The sequence below is a fragment of the Gouania willdenowi genome, chromosome 6, assembly GCF_900634775.1.
Source record: "Gouania willdenowi chromosome 6, fGouWil2.1, whole genome shotgun sequence".
NCBI classification, from domain to species: Eukaryota; Metazoa; Chordata; class Actinopteri; order Blenniiformes; family Gobiesocidae; genus Gouania; species Gouania willdenowi.
In genome coordinates this window covers 31,980,293-32,003,230 of record NC_041049.1, presented here as the reverse complement: position 1 = coordinate 32,003,230, position 22,938 = coordinate 31,980,293, and the positions used below count along the sequence as shown (strand labels likewise).

The 22,938-nt window shown below is 38.9% G+C and overlaps 1 long non-coding RNA gene across 1 annotated transcript; it reads right to left on the bottom strand.

Moving 5' to 3' along the window:
* Positions 1-1,500: 1,500 nt before the first annotated feature.
* Positions 1,501-22,690, bottom strand: LOC114465499 (uncharacterized). The gene is made up of 3 exons (XR_003674311.1): positions 21,475-22,690; positions 17,197-17,273; positions 1,501-2,363 (listed from the first exon to the last, which is right to left on the bottom strand). It is a non-coding gene; the product is annotated as an uncharacterized LOC114465499 (long non-coding RNA).
* Between the last annotated feature and the right edge of the window lie 248 nt (positions 22,691-22,938).

Below are 22,938 nucleotides of genomic sequence, written 5' to 3'. Positions count from 1 at the left end.
GGCTGCTGACACACAGAATACTATAACCATCATTTGGCACCATGTCAGTCACATTGAGCAGGAGGTCAGACAGTGCAGAGGCTCTGGTTCTTCCTTCCTTCAGTCGGCTCAGCTCTGGTGTCCGAGGTGTTGTCTGTGCTTCTGATGAAGACACTAAACCTGAATACGTTTGGGCCAAACTTGGTGCCAAGTAAAGGCCAGTTTATATCATTGAATTTATGCATAATTACATGCACACAAAAAAGATATACATGAAAAACCACCAAAGTCTGACAAATTCATTGAGTTTTTTTATTTCTTGGAGCAAAATCCTGAAGACTTTACCTGCTCTGTAGCTGTCATTCAACTGGCTTTTCAACCACTTTGGCGACTGTTCGAACTTTTTGAAACGGGAAGCTGGCTGTTGTCTCTGTGGTGCAGTAATGCTGTCCTTCAGGGAAGGCAGTAGGTTGTATAGTTATCTCCTGATTGGGTAAAATCACTACCCTGAAACCACACAACCTACTACCTCACTCCGTGCGAACTTCAGAAAGGCAGCTCAGCAGCATTTTGGCAAAGTGACAAAGATTCACACCACATTTAAAGGCTGAAAATCATGCACAAACTAAATTCGAACCATTTTTAAAAAATAAAATAAAAAATTCAGTAAAACATTCACAAATAAAATCTATCATTTCTAAATGACTTAGAATAAAAGGAGGGAGAGCTTAATTTCTTTGCGGTTCATCTGCATCCAGTTGCTCCAACAACCGTCGACATTACAGCCACTTCAGGAAAGACAGTAAGTTGTATAGTTATCTTCAGAAGGGTACAACCCTAAAACTATACAACCTACTACCTCACCCCAAAGGACAGTCAATGCAGACCAGAAGTCAAACCAGGTTCCCGCACATGCACGTGATCCGACAGGATGCACCTTTTTAAATGCAAAGACAGAGGTTATAGATCACAGAAAAGGCAAATACAAACACCACTTCTGTGTGTGTGTGTGTGTGTGTGTGTGTGTGTGTGAAACAGAATGAGCGTGACGACCTGGTCGCGCAGGTCAAAGCTAAAGCTGAGTGGAATTCAAATGATGCTGCCAGCAGCATGTGGTACAAATAAATAAGGCCACAACATTTTTCTGTCAAAGTGACTCACGCACACGGTGACATGAACTTTAATAAAGATGATGTCCTCTAATGCTGCAGTTTATGTTGGTCATAGTTTGATTCAACTTGAGAATGTAGAGTGCATCATATCAAATAATTCACTAATGAATAGTAAGATTTATATATATATATATATATATATATATATATATATATATATATATATATATATATTTATATATATATATTCATATGTCATTTGAATGATGTTCCAAATGGCAGTCAAACACATCTCAGGGCCTTTATAAGTTTAATGAACAAGTGCATGATTCTCATTGGTATCTTTGGAACAGGCGGCGGTCAGAAAAGCGTTACTTTTAACATCAATCAATGTTCAACCCTCCTATTATCCTTGTGGTCAGTTTGACCCCAATCAATGTTTATGATTCAAAAAATAATAGCAATTTCTTTTTTCTTCATATTTCTTGAGTTTTCTTAATTTGATGGATACAATTTATTAAACATAAAATTATCATGATGATATTTTTTTAATGTGCTGAACACATATTGCACACATTTGTGTTCATCTGTGGTCAATTTAACCCCAAGCAGTTTTAGCTGTGTAAAACTTATTTGTGTAGTCCATGTATGACGTTACATCTCCACACCTGCAGGTGCAGAGTTGACATGGGGGACGAGGGGGGACAAATATATTCTCATAAGAGCTTTGCCACATCATGGGCATTAATGTGTGTGTGTATCTGTGTTTGTGTGACCTACTACTCACACCTGCCAAAGTAGAACTGATGTTTTCTGCGCCACCACAACCAATAGGGTTCATACTCTTGAGGTCATTAACGTTGTCAGTACATTTGAGAAGATTTGGATGAAAACTATTCAACATAAATTCATTCTAAATTTAAATGTGGCCTGATGGTGGCGCTACAGAACAGGTCAAGGTTTCATTATAAAGGGGTTATTCATGTATTCAACAAATAAACAAAGCGACTGACACTAAAACTAGGTCAACAATTTTCTGAAAATAATTTTCTGTAGCCAAATGTCCATGTGGTCAGATTGTCCGCAAGGGTAAAAGGTATTATTTGAGGGTTAAATGCATCTTTAACAGACATTTTGACCCATATGTGCAAAGCAGAGGGTTGATGCAGCCACCATTAATGTTTCTCACCTACTCTGTAACAGGCAGCAGAGCAAAAGATCCTGGGGTCAGTGCTGAGGGGGGTTCACCGGAGCCTATCAGGTAACCACTGTCTGAAAGAAATGAAACAGGTGAGAGGTTGGTAAGTTAAGTGACAAATTGAGAAATGTATGTAATACTGGGTGACAATCTGTGTAAAGAACATAAGGCTTTCTGTTTTCACATACAGTTCTGCAGCTCCATAACTGCACACCTATGTGAGGGCGTACCCATGCATGAATACGCTGAGACACATGCACACGCACACACAAGACAAAACACTGTCTGGCGCAGGGAGGCCCCATTGTGTCTGAGTCTCTGCATTATTCAGCACTGCCTTACTCACAGCAAGACACTGTGGACTGCAAGTATGCACACACACACACACTACACAACTCGTGTGTATGTGTGTGCATGTAGAGAAACACAGAGTTGCACATAGACACTTGCTGCAAGGTGACCAAATTTGAAAACTTAAGGTAGTGTGCATATGAAGGCTACTGTAATGTTTCACTTATGGAGAAATGTGACATTTTAGACATGATTAAGAAAACATACAATTCCAATTACAAAAACAAAATGAGTTTAAAGAAAAACTACAAATGTGTATTATTTGCATTAAGTCTTCTGAATGCTGTTATTTCAGGTGAGAATGGACAAGGACTTCATCAGCACAGAGATGAAGGCGACTGTCCTGTAGTCTGTCAGTCCACTGAGCCTTGGCTTTTTAAGGACAGGGATGATGGTGGAAGTCTTGAAGCAGATTGGCATGTCTCTAGTGATGAATTTAATAAACCGTGATGTTGATAAAGCTGATGTGAAGTTTCACAGTGCAGATATGCTGAGTGCTGATGGGACTCATTTATTCTAATAAGGTTTGGTGGCTTCGGGGTCCTGACTACATGTTCTCATATCTACTGCTATAACTCACACCATCAGAGATGCATTTACAGCATCACACAGACACATTCTCCTGTGAACCAATATGCAATGCGTTTGCCTAATGGCTCTTGGTTGTTTACTGAGTGATTAAAAACCCTATCATTAGGATTTTATTGGGATAAAAACTCTTCCTCCTGAGAAGCACTCATTCCTTCACAGAAAGTACATGTAACTGATCCCCAGCCTCACACCTCTGGTAGCTGTTTACAGTGGCTGTAGTGCAAAGTCCTTCTTTCTGCACCCCCTTCGTGTCACGATGGCACTCAAACACATGCTCACCCATAAACAAACACACATCAATGAAGGTAATCATGTAAAACTGCTCATTCATTCAATTTATCTGCTGTTTACACGCAGCGCTCACTGAAAAAGTCCCTTATACTTCAATCACACTGGAGCCTAAGTGCTACACCATCTATCAATCAATGCTGGAGCTGAGCTCAGCTTCAGTGATGGAGCGGTGGAGGGCTGTAACCTTGTAACTGAATCTTTAGGGTTCCTGTGGTCTGTGGTCAGTCATTGGGCGGATAATTCAGGAAAAAGAGGCTTTTAGTCAACATCCAACCTGGAAACTTTGCTATTCCTTAAACTTCTACTCATCCATCACACCATAAATCCATTTCAGTACCGCGTAGAGACCTCAGGCAGGTGGTCAATGAATGAAGCAGAGACATTTTCTGCTTATTTCTCTCTTTTTAGAAAAGCACTATGCATACATTTACCACATTACAGTTGGGTTAACTCTTAGTGGTGGTGTTTTAAAACATTTGAATCTAATTTTAAAAATAGTACATAGCAGATTAAGAGACAGCTTAACTCTACAAAATTAGTGTCAAGAAAAAAAAATGGTGTTTAATCCTAGAAGTTGTGTTTGTTTGTCAGAGTGTCTTGGCTTCAGCATCTTCTCTGAAGTTTAAGAAAGTGTGGATGTTCTCTTGACATACTCTAAAGCTCACTATTTCCTACAGGCACATGTTAAGGTGATTTTCACCTCGCAATAGTGTTAGTATTACATTATTAAGTAAGTGGTCCTGGAATTTCCATGCTATCTTTATTTATTCCAGTAGTTGGACATAAATATCACAAAGTGGTGATTTCAAGGAAATCCATATAGTGATACAAATATTTTAGTCAGGTGATCATTTTTACCTTTTTGTTCCACTCTCCTTAATTGGTTCATGTGTCAAGGAGACGATACCTTCACCAGGAGAGCCTCAAATGGGTGGACCAAAGACCAAGGTTCCAGTTTTATTATTTTTTTCCCTAAGAATTTTTTGTTCTTACATTGCTAATTTTTCAATCCACCCATGGTAGTCATGTTTTCATTTTGTTAGGCATGGCTTAGTTAAAAATAAAAGAACACAACTGTAATTTGTCATGTATTGTCATATTTTGATTCAAATTTCTTTTTATAGAGTGTATAATACTTTGGGTAAAAATCAGTGATACTGTTACTAACTTTAGCAATAGTATTCTAGGTTTAATATGAAGAACAATCACAATCAGTTTGTGGCATTAATAAAATACCTGAACATGGAACATGTACTGTCTTCTGTTGATGCAGGTGTGATAAACATAAGACATTTGAGTCAAATTTCTCCTGCAAAAGCATCAAATTTAGCCCGCTAAGTAAAAATGTCAGGAAAATCTTTAATAATTATGTGTTAATCTGTACGGTAATGCTTGACTATTTACCGTTGCAAAATTCTCACTGTGAACTGGCAAATGAGATTTAGCTTAACACAGCTTTATGTCCTTGTCATGTCATATTGGTCTATTGGTTCAACTGGAGTCAATTTTATCTGGGGCTAGGACATCAACAATCTCCTACACATTAAAAAATCTATATGAACATCAGACAAACTGAGTTAAAATTCTGATTCTTTATTTTTTTTTTTAAAGCTTAATAGAGTCAAAATCAATGTCCTCCGTGTCCAGATCAGACGATGTCGTACTGTTACAATCCCGGCCTTTCATAAGAAGCAAATTCCATCCATCCAGTTAGAACTTGACAACCCATGTCTTGAAAAGTCTCAGCCTATCCTCTTTAATGACAGGTGGACTGCAGTCCTCATTGTCTTCTATATCACGAGATGGGCTAGGTGGTTCTGCAGCAGAGTTTGGTGATTTTTCAGTGACAGGTAGACTAGACACCTCAAATTCGTCCGTATCCACTCCAATCCAACTTACTTTGTTAACACTTTAAAACAACCACAGCTGACCAAAGTGCTATACAGATGAAACTAAAATACTAAACAGCTTACATGAGATAAAAGGCATAAAACATCAAATACAAAACATCAAATACAAAATAAATTAAGAGGCATAAAACAGGAGTCAAGGTATCATTAGACGGACTTTGTGATCTGTCCAAAGATCCATACGGTGGATATTTTCCACTTCTGCCTGGCCTTTTCAGTAACAGGTGGACCTTAATTCCTCCAAAATCATTTGATGGATTTTGTGGTTCTGCGGCAGAGTTTGGTGGCTCAACATCCTGTCCAATGATCCATGTGTTGGACCTAATCAGCCGTGGCTGGGCCTCTTCAGTAAACGGTAGACTGGACACCTCAATTCCTCCCAAATCATTATATTGACTTTGTGGTTCTGCAGTAGAATTTGGTGGTTCAACAGCCTGTCCAACAATCCGTGACTTGACTTCATCAACCACGATTGAACTGTGTAGCTTTGATGTGAAGAGCATCTACTGGAGCAGTTGAGAACTGGAGCTGGTTCTTCTGCTGTGTTATTTTGTGTTCTCTGCTTTTAACTGGCAGTCCATCTGGTAAAGTGGCTCCCTGCGTTTGGTGGCCTTATCCTCTAAAGATTTCTTCTTAACTTGCTCACCTGTTGAAGGGCTTGAGTGATCTTGACTAGTTTGCTCTTCTCCCCTCTGGATGTCTTTGCCTCGTCTTTAAGCTGTTTGGTCAGTGTCACAAATTTCTGTCTGTGTTTTGCCAGCTCTTCTTTTAGATTGTCCAGCCAGTTACTGTATATGTAAGACTTGTACAGGTAGTCTTTAAGTAGTCTTTCAAATCTTAGTTGAAACGTTAAAAGACTGGTTAATTCCTTTGGCATTTAAAATCAGATTTGGGCGTACAAATTGCCTCCACTGTAAGGGGTCCCTGGATCTAAAAAGTTTGAGAAACTCTGCTTGAGGATATAACGGCAATGCATATTGAACATAACTTATAATGACAACAGTGTGTGCTTGTGCATGCATGTATTTGAGCATTATTAATTTGGTGTTCTCCATTTAAAGTTTAAATGCCAGAAAAGACAGACAGTCTGTGTGTGTGTGCCCAGTGACAGCGGCAAACAGACTACCATGACCCTGAAGAAGGAGCAAGAAGATGATGTCTCTTATAAAAAAGTTCTACAAAGTTAGTATTTCTTTAAAGAAGAAAAAAGAGTGTAAAGCTCAAACAGCTCTGAGAAACACACATGCATGTTAAAATGACACTGTGTGTGAACTTGATGCCGCCAGTAGCAACCATGTCTTCTGGATAAGCATTTGGTAGATATTCTGTCCACTGCATTTGATTAGTTACTTGTTAAGACTTTGATTTCCAAACGCCCAAAGCAGTTTCGTTATGTGGGAGAAAACCGGAGTACCCCGATGAAATCCACGCAACTACAAGAACATGCAAACTCCACACAGACAGGATCCAAGTGTCCACCCCAGGGCTTGAATCCAGGACTTTCTTGCTGTGAGCCAGAGAAATATTGTCTATCAAATACAAAATAAGTCTGTGCTTATTAGTAAAAGAAAATGGCATGTAAAATGTCAAAAAAATTATATTTGGTATTTTCACGATTTGGGTCTACACACTACTCTATGTCATTTAAAACTACAATTGCACTACAATTGAAACTGAATGTGGGACGATATATTGCATGTAAAATGTATCGGCGAGGATATGAGTGGTATCGCGAGAGAGTGGGTGGGGGCTTTGTCTATCTTTAAAAAAAGAAAAATAATCCACATGATTTATACTACACATGAGATTGTTGTGGTTTGTTTTTATTTTTTTATATTACTGATGAGTTGAAAGGTCATACCCACAGTTAGTTTGTAAATATGCCCAGAGTTAATTCCTTATTTGTTATTTGCCTGAGTTGAGAATAAAACTCCAACCCTTTATATACGATACAAGTGTGTGCTGAGTCATTGCACAAATACAAGTATTTGTTTTTGAACTTCGGGAAGAAACCAATCCATGCAAATTGTGAAGCAAACCAGTACCTTGAAGTTGAAAGGATGAAAACTGTATTAATCTCTTTCATTAATGGTTTTAGATTTCAATTTTTGAAAAGTCTTGAGTTCAGTGTTTTTCTTCTCTTTTATGTTCTCTTGATGTGTTCAGGAATGGAGGATGGATATGAGGGGAGTGTAAACCACTTTGTGTTCTAACACGTTTGTATGAAGTGCTATAGAACTGAAGTCTGACTGATTGTTTGATTGAGCAGGAATGTGGTATCTGGGTGCTGACAGGAATCTACAGGGACCGTTCAGTATTTGTAAGGAGAATCATGGCTGCTGTTCCCCTTCATCGCCCCCTCAGGGCAGCACAGCTAGCATGATCTGTCTATTTATACCATGAACGAGGGAAGAGTCCTGTTACATATGCCAGGGGGAAAAGGCTGGGGTGAGCCATGAGGGGATTCTGCCCACATTCAGACAGCCTGACCTCCTCCTCACCTTTTAGTAAGCCAGATAGCAGGTCCTGCGTGACTGAGTGTGAACCTGTGTGTGTGCATCAAGTCCAGTGTCTGTGGTGCTGTACAGGCACCTGTGCGAGTCTGGCTTTGTGTCCACAAATCGGCATATGCATACATGTGTGATGGACAGTTCATGTGGTCACGCCTGTGTGCACAATGTGTGTGTGTGTGTGTGTGTGTCTGCCTGTCAGGCTGCAGTGACTTACACCCTCAACCTCTCTGTCCGCCAGCAGGGCCATAAACATGCCAGCTGAGGAGAGCTGGATTGTGCAGACTGGGCTAATCCCAGTGCAGCCATGTGGCCCCATGTTTAGAGGGAGAAACCCTCCGACCCCGAGCTCCGTAACGGCAGGGGGTGTCCAGACCACTCAGCCCAACCTTCCCAGCTGCTTCTCATCTCAGTCACACCATGTTTACAGTATGTAGGGAACTACACACACACACACACACACACACACACACACACACACACACACACACACACACACACACACACACACACACACACACACACACTTACAGAGGCGGCATGTTGCAAATCTGTGCAGACGATGCTTTTTAAAGTGTTTGCTCACTGAACATTTGTACTCATCTCTGAACAAGACCTTCAACAACAATTAAAGGCAAGTTACAAAACAAGATAAATAGTCCAACATGTGGTTTTTAAAAACTAAGTGACTGCAAGTTCTGTAGGTTAGTCGTTCTCAACCTTTTCAGCCAGCGAGCCCCAAATTAAAGGTTCCAGAGACCGGGGACCCCCCATAAGGGGGAATAAAGGGGAGAGGTTTTTTGGGGATAATGTCATTTAAAAAGTAAGAACAATTAGTTAACACTCATTGAGTGCCAGCCATTTTCAGAATTTGTACCCCCTCAGTGCCAGCCATTTTAGAGCATTTTGACTGATTTTTAAAGACCCACAGAACATCTTGTACTATGACAATATGACACCAGATTCTGAAAGATTGAAGTCTCTACTTTCATCAGAAAAACACAATTTGTTTTTAGCTTGTTTAGTTCTTCCGTAATCATTGAATAGAGTCCATTATACACAAATCATCAGTTTCAGAGCAAAAAGCTAAGAAAAATGGCTTTTTCCCAAAAAAATCTGTCAGTGACTTTGAAGCAATTTTTTTTTTTTTTTACTTTATTGAAAACTATAACATCTGAACATTGGCTTCCTCCTAAAAAAATAACAACTCTGAGATAAGGCTTTTGATAGCAAAATTATTATTATTTTGCTGTCTGGTTCACAGTTGAATGTTTTACTTACTGTATTTTGTATTTGCCCCCACCCCCGTCAATCACATAGACGTAACTTCCTCTTTGTTCCAGCACGCAGTGATGACCCGTTTGGCCCGGTTTGTTGATGGTTTTATCTCATGATCGCAACATTATCAATAAATCACTCAGGTCCACACATGTTCTGTGTTAGTATGTGGTGCTGTGAGCTGCTGGATACGTCACAATATCACTCCGTAGCGCCATAATCTGCCTCGTTCCTGTTTTTTCCTCCTTAGCTAATGGTAGCATCAGTGGCTAATCGCACATCTAAAGATGCACTGCTGCCACCTTCAAGGCACAGTTGGTCCCTACATCATACTACAGCTTAGATATTGATGAGGGACCTCCACCAGGGTGTTTTCTAGTAATCTCCGTGAAAACGTAATTGACGAGTTTTCTCGTCAATGGCACCGAGCGTATGGATTTGAAATGACAAATTATTTGACACTAAGTGAGTTAATGGGCATGACAAATAGTGAATATGGTTAAATAGGCAAATATAAGCATGAATTATGGTGAAAAGGGGTTAAAAGTGTCAATAATGGGACAACATATGCAGGTGGGAAAAGTGGTGGAAATGGTTTATAAGTGCAAACCATGTCTTAAAGTAGAATAAATATGCAGAAAAGGCATTGAAATTTGATGGAGAAGTGGCAGAAATGGAAGTAATGTAGCAAAAATTTATTAAAAGGAGCAGAAATATGGCAAGAAAAAGTGATGAAAACAAGTATATGGCAAGTTTGGCGTAGTTGCAGAAAAAGGGTAAAAATAAGCAAAAATGGACAGAAATTGTATATTCTTAGTTTCTTTTAGGCATCTGGCGACCCCCTCCCAGTGTCTCGGAACCCCAAATAGGGCCCTGACCACAAGGTTGAGAACCCCTTCTGTAGGTGATTCATTTCCAATCTCATGGTGCATAAATGGAAAGCCTTATGCTTCACTTCAGGATTTGACCCAATAGCACCAACATTACTGTTTTCTTATCCTTCAAGTTTGTGTGTTGAGTAGATGATCAAAATGGTTTAAGAAGTCTAATACATGAATAAAGACTGCTGATCCACATTGTCCTGAAGTTCTTACCAGTGTGAGGACAACTCTACCCTTCGTTTGAGAAGTTTTATATGATACGTCAGATGTCTTATATTGTAAAATTTGCATACAAATTGAAAAATGTACAAATAAAGATTTGGAAGAGGATCGCATAGCTATGACCAGATGTTTCTCCCACCAATAATAGTAGAAAATGTTTCTTTCCAAAATAATTTCCAGAACAGAATCAGAACTGCTGCTAATTATGATGCAGAAACCACACACATGCCTAAAAACCAGGTTCCAAACTGTTAAACCAACAGCAAAGATAGAGAACCATGCAGTCATTCAGCTGGGACTAAGGCAATTTTATCCCATAAACTTCCACTGAGTGCATAGATACTAGGGCTGTGCATTGCCATGAATCTGACATTACCACACGATTCACGATTTGCATGTCACAATACAATATATTCTAATACTAAGTAGGGGTGTTGAAAAATGATATATCGAGATATTTTACGTCACGCAATTCTCGGATTGATTCTAAATGCATCCATATTGATTTTTTTTAATTAAAAAAAATAAATAAATTAACCTTTCTTTAACCAGGAAAGTGTTTTCCACTGCAGGAGACATTGTAACTGCACAAAGAAGTGCACTGAAACCTGGACATGTGGACCAGCTTGTGTTTTTTCAATAAAATCTAAAAAAAAGTAATAACTTTCTGCATTTATTTGTTGTTCTAGGTAAATACCTCAGTTAAGTTGCACTAAAGTCAAAGTTGCACTAAAGTCAAAGTTGGTTAAAAGTCACAGGCAGATTATATGTTATGTTTTTATTTTAAGTTGTTGGCACATGGCATTTTAAAGCCAATGTTTTGAGTGTAAAATACGCCAATAAAATATATTTCATACATAATGTTCTCATGAAGGTGTACACATTTACAGATAAGTTATTTCATAAGTCATATATAAAAATTGCAATAATCGCCTTATACTTTAATATCGGGATATATCGTGGCGTATTGTGACCTATGTATCAGGATACGAATCGTATCGCCAGATGCCAGGCAATACACACCTCTAATACTAAGCAATATGATAGACATCGCGATATATCGTGATATCAATAATGAGAAATTTCACCTTTTCATGGTTATATAGTTCTATATTCATACTGTTTATTTGTGTACATAATTAGTCTTTTCTCTAGTTTAGTTGTCTTTATGTATATATTATGATGGCTATATATTATGGTTCCTTTTACTTTATTCATTGCTGTGCAGACAGGACTACAAACGCCTCCTCCTGCTTCTGAATTACATCTCCCTAGTAAAGGTGCATGTGACTGCTTGCCTTTATTATATAAGCCTGTTCATTGTGACCATGCTCTTTGTGGCCCTGATGAAGGTCCTCTGACCGAAAGCTTGGAAATTATTTATTTTTTTTACTTGCGTTGATCCAAGTGTGCAGATCTCCTTTTTGCATCTTTACAAGTACAAAATGGTATGAAATACAATTTATTGATTTTTTTTTTTTAAACTTGCGAGAACAAGTAGATGGTAACTAACTGTAATTCAAGAACCAATATCAAAAGTATGTTTATCAAACTGTCAAGTTGCATTTTTCAAAAAAGTTTCACTTTTGCTTCTACAAGAGATTCTACAGTTATTTGAAAAAAAGTAACCAAATCCATCTATAAAAGTGCCCAGTAGGTTTTATGAAAACAAAGTGCTTCCAAGCTAAAATGCATTGAGGGGTGAGGTAGTTTAACAAGGTCTGATGTGGTTCACTGACACCTAGTGACCGGATGAAAAATTATTTTGATCGATACAATAATCATACGGTGAAATATTGTGATATATTTCCAAATCGTTTTTTCTTACACCCTTAATAGATACTCTCTCCTATGTTTTGTGAAATTAAAATGTTTAAATTCAAAAAGTAAAAGTGTGATCAGATTTTCCTAATATCTAACTGATTTTGGGTTTGAATATTTTGATTTCAGTGAGAAGTGATTAAAAAAAAAAAAATATGATTACAGTAAACATCTATGGTTTTACAGATCATTACATTGTGAATGCGACTCCATATTACATTGCAGCCCAGACACATCTGCAAGCTCTGCTCTGCTCTATAGCTCGGGCCAAATCAACTGTCACCAGCTATATTTAGAGGGTGGGACCAATACCTTTCTGCCTGGGTTTGAACTTAAGCTGACAGACTGAGCCTCTCGGTTTGTAACCTTTAAGAGAGTTTTAGCCTCGAGCTACAGCTCAGTGCAGTAGACTCACTGCTGGGAGTCTGTGCCACTGACTACAGCAGGGGTCAGACACTTATGTCTGGGGCCGATGGCAGCACTGGGCTCCTAATGAAGGCCCAAACAGTGTTTTAACGGTAGGTAGGTAGGTAGGTTAGGGTGACCAGACGTCCGGTTTTACCCAGACATGATCTGTCACATCTTGTTCAGATTGTTCGGCCTGATTTTAAAAACTAATGAAAATGTCTGAGTTTCTCAAGGACCTTTTTATGATTTTTAAACCTTATTGATAATAACAAGTTATTTATCTACTATATTGTACTTTGCCGATGCAAGGTAGATTCAAGGAAAGGAAAGTACGTTTTGAGTATGCCATGGTCGACCTCTTTTTTAAAAATCCAAATATGGTCACCATAAGGTAGTTAGATAGATGGATAGAGTGATCGATTTAATTCAGTTAAATCAATCTATTTAATCATGTGATACCTTCTCTTTTAGTGAGTTAGAAAAATAAAAAAAAACATAAATTTTAATTATTATTGAATAGTCCTGCTTTTCTGCCTAAAAGCCGTGTCTGTGTGTGTGTGTGTGTGTGTGTGTGTCTGTGTGTGCGTGTGGCAGCCACAGTGTGATATGTGGCCATGTTGCATGGCCATCTGCTCTAAACATCCATAAACAAATGCAGGCAGGCCAGCCTCCCCATATCATTTCCAAGAGCTCCCGCCTCAGGAAATGTATTCAAGCTTCGCTCTCCTGGTAGATGTTGTGGAGATATGCCCTAGAAAGAGGCTGCGCTTATGCAATAACATTCATAATTCATACCACAAACACACTATAGAGGCTGCTCTGGCCCATATGCAACACATGGTCAGATTAAGGAGCGACTGGACAAAGGGGACTGAGTGCAATAAATGGGACAAGCTCTTCTATGATGGGCCTCCACTCTGCAGGACACACTGCTGTAATTTACACCTACCCTCAAAGATCAGTCATGTGTTTGTGCACTTAGATGAAATGTATAAAACATTTCCTTCCTTCCTTCCAGCAGGATAACACTCCCTGTACAAAACAGGAATGGTTGAGGAATATTTTGAGTAACATAAACAGCCTGAAGTGTTAACTTGGTGTCTACTGTAAATTTCCACATCTCATTTCAATCCAACATTTTTGGGCTGGTCTGGACAAACAGATCCAATGATAAAGGAAAAACCTCACAACTACCAGGACTTTACGAATCGGCCGCAAAAACCACAGCACACCTTCAGGAGTACGTGCTGTCATATGTAGACCTTTTTTCTCTAAGGAAGCTTGTTATTTTTAGCCTGCGACTAGAAAACACAAACTCACATGATACCCCAACGGAAAGAATATAGAAAATATTTTTTTTCTAAAATCAAATATGATTATAAAAATAACAATTTTATGTAACAAACGGGGAAGCTCGACTCATGGTTACTTAGTTACCTCTTTATGTGATCAGAACTGGTTTTCTTGTGTCTCTGCCTAGTGATAATGAGTGTTCTCATAGCCAATCAGAGACAAGAGTTATTGTCAGTCTTTAAGAACCAAATGTCACTGATTCAAACTCAAACTACTGAGAAAGGCTTGATTTGCAACATGTGAAATAAAAAAAATTAAAAATTTTAAATTTCTTTTAGACTAGACAAATGTTTAATTATTAAAATTACTAAAAGGGAAATGTGCAGTTAACTATTTATTTATTTATTTATTTTTTTAATAATAGAGAAATGAACAATAACATAATTTTAATCATGCTTTATTCTTATTAATGCACTTAAGTGCTTTAGCTTTAATTTAAAAAATATGGTCATATCTGGTGATCTCTGTCATATGGAATTAATGTATGTCTGTTGTACTGCTTGGATGCTTAAATCTGCTTCTGTTGATATGATCCTGTTGTGTTTTAATGTGCGTGTCAGCGAGGAAACTCAGAATGGAAATTGGTAATTGTTACTATCCTGAACATTTACACATTTTATGTTCATTAATGTGTATTGTCTGCTTTTATAACTAAATAAGTCTGAATTATTTTTAAGCATCTTTATTGTTTGCTGAGTACGTAAAAAGTATTTATTTTCAATATATGGTGCTATAAATGTGAAACATTTTATTTTTTAAAGCTGCTAAGGGAACCTCAACCATCAGTGGAAAAGAATCTCATTGTGAGCTCAATGTTGGGAAATCATTTCCTTTCAGATTTAGCTCAAAACTTTTTTAAACAGTTGCCAGAGAGAGGGAGTAATACCCCGATACTGTAGGACTGTGAGCAAGGCATTATACCCCAAAAGCTCCCCAGTTTTAAAATATGTATGTTACTTAAATTAGATAGAAGATCTTTTTTAACTCAAAGACTAACTAAAATATGATGCTGTGGTGTCTGTTTTTGAGTCTTCATCTACATTACCAACAAGTTCTAAGCAAACACGTGCAGATAATCAACTGTCAACTCACCATAAAGAATATAAAAGCAGCAACAGACACCTCCTGAAATCTAAATATAGCCTCTGCGGTTGCAGGGTCAGTAAGTGGAGGACTTTAAAACATCTGCACATGTAATCAAACGCCGAGCGCACAGGCTTCCAGAGCCACAGACAGCTACTTACTGTAGCAGGAGGTCTGAGGGTGGGGCCGGGGTTACCAAGTGCATATGTTACAGCCTCAGAGCACTCAGTGTGCGTCAGGGTGGAGGCAGGTACAAAAGAGCTTTGGCTGTGCACGGTAAAGAGCCACAGGCTGGCAGGCCGTGCGGAGAAAGGCAGAAGGCGGACGTAAAAAAGGAAGTTTACACCACAGTGGGAGCTGAAGGGAAGTCCATAGCAACCATTCAGACTCGTCTCTGTTAGAAAAAGACAAGCTGCCGTTCCACGCCGGCTCATTTTCTCTCCCACTTTGTCTCTCCCTCTCATCTTGCTACCTGACTACTTTGGCAGAGATGCACAAAATGGTGGCGAGGAGCTGGAAGACACAGCGTGGAAGCCATTTTCTGCTCTTAGAATCCTGAATTTGTCAAGTGTTAATACTAAACTGGACAGCGTGTGTGCGCTGACAGTCTCATTGGATCTAATAGAGATTCAGAAAGAAGTAGTAGTAGTAAATTACCCATCCTTCTTATGTACATAAACTAAAACACGCTCATCGGTGCAATTTATCTGTCCAGAGAATTGAAACAAATGTTTATGTTATGTAATGTTTTCCCTTTAAATTCTGTCTATGAACATTTTGAGTAAAATGCACTGATATGTACTAGGGTGCACATCCACTTTTTTTGGTCTGGTTCTTTGGGGAGCACCTTGACTTTTTTCATAACCACCACCCAGGATGAATGAATTAGGGGATTTGTGGATAATGTGATTTTTTTCTTAAAACTTAAAAATAAGCAGAACAACATGCTTGTTCTTTAAATCATCACAGAACATTATGCTTTCTAATTAAATTACTAAATGAACTGAATGAACAGCTTTTTAAGCACTTGCATCACTTTCTATTTTAAAGGATAGACATATTCTGTGTTCATCAGTTGTCGGAAGCCAGCTGACCTCTGGAACGCGCTTGTTCATGTGGAATTATCGGGTTTTTCCTTAACAATTTCATATTTTGTAATGAGCGCTAGGAGATTACTTATTTTTGTAATTAGCGTTATATAAAAAAAAGTTGAACTGAATTGAATAGGAACTGTTCATGTCCTTAAAATATGTCAAAACATTAATTTATTTCACACGTTTCACTCACCTTTCACCACGTATTCCTGAATAACAAATAATAATAATAATAATAATAATAATAATAATAATGTATACTTTTGTAATCGCTAGCTGTGTTTTTCGCAAAATAAAAGCGTTTTTTTTCGGACATTTCCACAGAGTATAATGGCACTCTATGTGTTTCCATTGAAGGTTGTTTAGGGCAGCAGCCTCATAACTGTAAAAAGTGTATCCATAACGCTTTTGCAACACATTTCAATATCAAAATGTCTGAAAAACCTCCTCATAATACGTACAAACTGATTTGCGATATTTTAGTGTCTTTTTGAAATTCGGGTGTTTCCATAATCAGTTTGTATAACACTTTTTCATTTTTGTGCATTTCCAAGGGTAATGGGCATGCAGCTACTGGTGTGAAATTTGTCTTTGTATTTGACCCATAGCAGTGGACTGTCATTTGGTGAGATGCCCGGTGAGCATTTGGGGTTAAGGGCCAAACCAGTGAGGCTCTGGTTATTTTGACTCAGCAGCTCAGTGTACGGCAGGGCTCCCTTTTGTTTGGCTCTGCGGCCCTCTCCCTCTTCTCACTCTCGTCTCTCCCTTCCTCCTCTTAGGTGAGCAGCACTGAACGCACTATGCAGCTGTGTGTGTAGCCCCGCGCCTCTTCACTCCTCATTGGATCCACACCAATAGAATCACATGTGGCTAAAAGAAAATAGACTCCACTCATTCACTTCTATAAATCCTCCTAATTCTATTTGTGCAAATGAGCGTTACATCGTTTGATACGATGCACATTCGATGTTTTGGCTCACCTGCACAACACCTATGTGTACCCCTCACTGTATATTATTATATTACATATCACTATACTTTTATTATTAATAATAATAATAAATACATCAGTAAAAAAGAACAAATTGGCTCTGCAGTGCATTGTGGTACTTACAATTCCCATTGTGAATGTCATTCTGTCCATGATTTCACTTGTTGGCGAAATCGTTTTTAGGTCAAACAGCGTCTAAACTGCCAACAAAAAAGAGAGGAAGAGAAAAACTGAGTTGATGTGGGAAGCATCTCACTTTGATAGAGGAAAAGCAAACAATGTCAGAGCGATCAGCAGGTTCTTCAATCCCTCGCCTGTTCTCTAATAAGCTCACCCTACGTGTTAGCCAGGCCGAGGAAACTCATTAGTGCAACGTGTAACACGCCTCACACTCACTCACATCACACCAGCACAGCAGCTCGGCCTTGGCCTTGCCCAGTCGCACCCACTCGCTGCATACGTGCACACTTTGGCAGAGCACGCTGCTGAAAGCTCACAGTGTCATGTGCGTAGGAGAGGTGGCGCATCTGCGTGTGCTGGTGAGGACAATGGGTGATTTTCCTGCACAATATGTTCAGTTCACAAATCAGGGCATATGCAGGTCTTAAACATGGCCTCGTGTTAGTCCTGCACCGACTCAACCAAGATTTCTAGAAAAGTGTGATCATGGAAAAAGAGTGATGTATGGTATAAAGGAAGACACTGCCTGTTAAAGGTCTGCAATCTCTGTGATGGCAGCAGCTGAGGGATGATAATTCTGTGCATGGATACTAATTGCGGTGGGGGGACCCCGCCTTGCTGCTGTAGGATCTTTTATATAATGTTTCTAATATTTGTAATTGCAGTGCAGATCCTTGGACTGCTTCCAGCACATGTTTATGGGCTCATGAGTAACCCAACTCCTCCTGCACTGCACATGGAGAGAGATTCATGTCCGAGCTGTGCACTCACTGCACTCTGTGTGTGTGTGTGTGTGTGTGTGTGTTGATGACACATGCAGCCTGTGCAGCTCTGACAAAAAGAGTAAGAACACACAGGGTAGCAAGGATTTAGGAAAACACAACAGCAGTGAATGTTCACAGTGATATTTAGAAAATTGCACTTAGATTTAGTAGAAAAATGCTAATATGTATATAGTTACAGTAAAAAAATATGCAAATTAGTGTAGTGGTATACTTTATTGTCCAAAGTAAAATAAATAAATAAATAAATAAATATATTAAAAAAGGAAACCTGCTTTTCAGGAAATACAGACACTGTAACTCTGCACTGGGGATTCTGCGTGGGAATGATGAGGTGTAGGTGAGCCGAGGGAAGGATTAGCAGCATTTTTAAAGTTTTAGAAAGTTTCAGGCGAGGCCTTTCAAAACATCTCGGCGCATCAGCGTTGCTGACTTTGCACTTTCTCTACCTCTAAATCATCTTGGCAAAAGCAGAGGCCAAAAGCAGAAGAAATATATGAGTGTTGGAAAAGAAAATGGGACGCAGTGGGTGCAGCTCAGTATCTGGAATATCGCTTTGCCTGGCAAAGACATGCACGGATGCTGCAGATCGAAGAGGATCCTGGCCATGATTGCGATTTATTGAAATGAATCAAAGGTTGTCTGTCAAACCTTAAATGAGCTGTACAGTGTAGCAGAAAATCTGAAATACTGACGCGATTCCTCTAAAGTTGCAAAGCCCTCGTTTCTGGCTGAAGGAAATTGAGGCTGTGATCAGGGGAGTAAAATCAACATCATCCTTCACCAACTTAAAGTCTCCCGAGTCCAATATTATTTCATCACAACTGTGCTCAGCCTCTCTATGGAGTTGCTGTGGTCTGGCGGACGCTCCAAGCTGACATCCTGATTAACACAAGGGAGAATAAAACACACGGTCTTCACTTGTTCACAAGGCAATCTACTAATGGGCTCCATGTATGGTGAGGAAAAGCAGGTGTGTGTGTGCACGAAGGAGTGATTTATGTGCCAGGACCTTAGCATATGTAGCAGTCATTACCTCGGGAAAGTGAAAACCTTGATTATTCACCTTTTTCAAATCAAGAATCCTAAAGCAGGAGTGGATGAATGTGGGCATCCAATAAAGCAGATTTTGGCCTGCAGCAAAATCTGCAGTGACAACTTTCAGTCCACATATATCTGAACCTTCTGCTTGAAAAAGATACAGCAAACAAACTTAGATCTCCCAGACACACTTACTATTAAAGTCTCATTTTTAAAGATATTTGTCAAAGAAAATAAATAAATAAAATAAAAAATTAGGCTGCAAATCAGTGTAATAAGAAATGATAAAACACGTATGGATTTGAGCTATCTTTGTTAGAAATAAAATACTTCTAATATCGCATATATATGTCATATATATATATATATATATATATATATATATATATAAAATCTATGTATAATTAAAAAAACATCCAACCTTAGGGGCCAAACTGATCTTAATCAACACTTTCAAAGTGGCTGACTATAATGTTTTACATGACTAATATTAGACTATGCATAACATTTTATTCAAAAGAGAAAAAATAGTCTTAAAAAATTAATTTAATCAGAGCTAATTTTTAATAAATAATAGTGGCGGGTTTTGAGTTAGGGGTAAAAACTGGGATGTGAAAAAGTAGGAGATAATGTTAAATAAGCCAATCAGACACAATGTCTCATAACTAAAATGATTGTCTCCAAAAAGCATGTTTAAATTTTAAAAACAAAGGTGCAGAATTACAAATTTTACATTTATTCTAAAAAAAAAAAATTCTGATATTTTTAAAATATTTTCCCCATTCACAAAGAAGAATTGGAAGAAAACCCCAATATTTCACACAAATCTAATTTCACATACAAATGAAACAAACCACAAAAGAACACCAAACCCTGTAAAACACAACCTTGCACTTGGGCCACGTTGTTTCTACTTTCATTTAAATGCAATTTAGAGTTTTCTCATTCAAGTTCAAGTTCACTGCCAAGTTCAAGCGTCTGAACCTGTTGACTTCTCTGCGGCTTCAGGATTGATTCTGCTTTGGAGGAATACACTTAGTAAAAATGATAACCAACAAACTGTAATTAGGCAAATAAAAGTGTTGCTCTAGAACAAATGTATTCATAAGTTACAAATCCCATAGACTAAAAATAAACTTTAATGTGTGCATTGCATTTGGTTGTGTGTTTGATTCTACGTGAGAGTGGCTGAAGTTTGCTCTTGTTCACAGATGGTTCTGCTCAGGTACACAGAGAACCCCCCGACATGCACCCTTCATCAGGATCAGTGCGCACTGCCAATAGGACCGTAGCCTTCAGCCGCTTCCACGTGTGCACGAGCCACGTAGGAAGAGCTTATTTCCCCATATAAATTAAGTTTATGTGTGGCAAAGCTGAACCTGAATCACCTGAAGGCCTTTAAACAAATCACCTTTGGTTAATTCTTACAAAAAAAGCCTTAATATTGTCACCAAACCAAAGGTCGAGTGTGAACCATACATACATTTTTCTGCTTATTTAAAACATCAATATTTAATATTAATTTAAAATCTTCATTAGTGAAAAAACAAAGTGAACTGGTCAGCAAAAAAGTGCATCTTACCGAGCAGAACATTAGTGAACCGTGAACTCCTAAATAATTAAAACAACGCTTCGGTAATAGTTTTATTAGAGTATTTTTTTCAGTTTTTTTGCTAGACTTGGTTTGTTCTAATAAAACTTTTCAGATTTTATGTGCTGATCATGTGACGAATTGCACTAAAGTTTAATTATATTTTTAGTGTGTAATCAAGAAAAACACAAGCATACAGATAAAGAAAAGCATAGAACTAAGGACATCGATTTGAATGAGAATATAATACGTAAATAGAAAATGCAAGCTTTATTTATTTTTTATTGGTTTACCAATTTGCCGTCACATATATACAAACTTGGCTTTTAACAAAACTTATAACTTTACCATACATAACATACACGTCCAACACGCCACGTCCTACTTGTCCAACAGTCTACACTAAGCCCGAACCGCATCACTGCTGTAAAATACCTCCACGACTGTGGCCTTCCACTCATTTACTGATCACTTTGAATCAGGACCAATCAAAGCTAAATGTGTTTACAGGTTCCCACTTCGTAAAAAAAAAAGAAAAAGAAAACATAAAAGAGGAAAAGATTAAGTTTGGCATTAAATTACTCTCAAATTGAATGAAAAAATGCTTTAGCGTTGACATGCGCTCTCGTGCACGTTGCTAAGCTTCTTGCAGGCTCTTGGATGCAGTTGTATTAATGCGCGCTCACGTGAAAAAAGCAAAAAAAGCAAGAAAAGCAAAAAACTTCAGTGAAACAAATGTTATGGATGATTTATCTTGATAAAGAGAGAAACACATTACAAACTGAAGTGGAAGTAAATATTACTCACCGATTTAGGCAACTAATGTCCAGCCAGTGTGGGAGCTTTCACATATTTTTCAGCCACGCAGAGAAAGCCCAAAACGTCACGTTTGGCGGTTCTTGTAAAGACCTGTCGGAGCGTCCCGTTCTGTGCCGTCCACAGCACTGCCTGAGCACTAGGTCGCCTACAGGCTCAGTCCTTCTTACAACTCTGAGCTGCAGACTGCACGGCTTGTCTGCCACCAGCTGGGTCCAAGTCCGCTTAGGCCTGAAACAATAGGAGGCCATGAGGCTGTCTGCAAGGCTCCATCTAAGCCCGATTGCTTGATAACAAGTCTTTGAGTGTGGAATGTTAGCAAACACACAAACAGCATGTCTGATGCATGCAAACGGCACAGGCAGTCCACTCACAGCTTTGGCTGAGCACATGCATAATTCAGTAGTCTATATGCTGCTCTCCTAAACCTTTCCAAATACCTTTAGTGGGATATGTGTGGAGAAGGCATTCCAAGCAACAGTTTTGGATACAAAACCAGTTTTTATTGCCAAACCACAGCAACGGTGATCCACAGAATGTAGGGGGACTTTACCGCAGCCGCTTCAAATGTTGCCTTTGTAACTTTCCAAATGTCTTTTTGCCTTTAAATGTCTTTTGTTCTCAGTTGGCACCTGTCCCAGACAGAGAAGAGCTCTGGCTCAACACACCCCTCTCTCCTCTGAGAGGAGTAAGAGAGGGAACAAGAGACAGCGAAGCAAAGAGAAGACATACCAGGAGATGGCAAACCAAGTCATCATCACTAAAATTATCTCAGAAGTCAGTTAGTACCAAACTACAAGTCTCATTCTAACATCCCGAACCACGAGTCCAGCACAGACATCAGAAATGGCGCCGTGGCACTCCAAGTGGAACGAGGCCCATCACGTGGTGAAACATCACCTGGAAAAATTTCAATCCAAAGGCAAGAAACAAAATGTGTACTCTTGTTAAGCCATCAGCAGAAGAAAAAACTAAACTAAGGGGTATATTTAAAAGAAAAAAGTCACAAAAGAGGGGGCGAAAAAATCACCCAAATCCAAAGAGATACAAAAACCCAAGTGCCGAAAGTGCAGAAAGGCCTGTGAGAAGCAACTTGTTGCCAGGTTTTATAGAGCGCAGTGCAGCTAGTAGGAAGCAGAGGGTTAAAATCCAGCTCGTAGTGAGTGAAAAAAAAAAACGCTCAGACTGTAGAAGGGCGGGCTGTGGGAGGCCCTGACTGTAGGAATAGCAGCAGACTTTTCTTTTTTTTGCCCTCCCTCACACAGCATAATTCTCCCCCTTGCATGTGGCGAGAGCAGAAAGAGGGGAGCAACCTGAATACGGAGGGAGAAAAAAGAGGGGGAGACGGTGAGCTTGGAGTGAAGGCGAGAGCAGTACGGATGATGATGAAATAGGAGGTGCAGCGGAGCGCGCCAACTCGTCACTTTTTCATCACATGTCCACACAGCAAGGAAC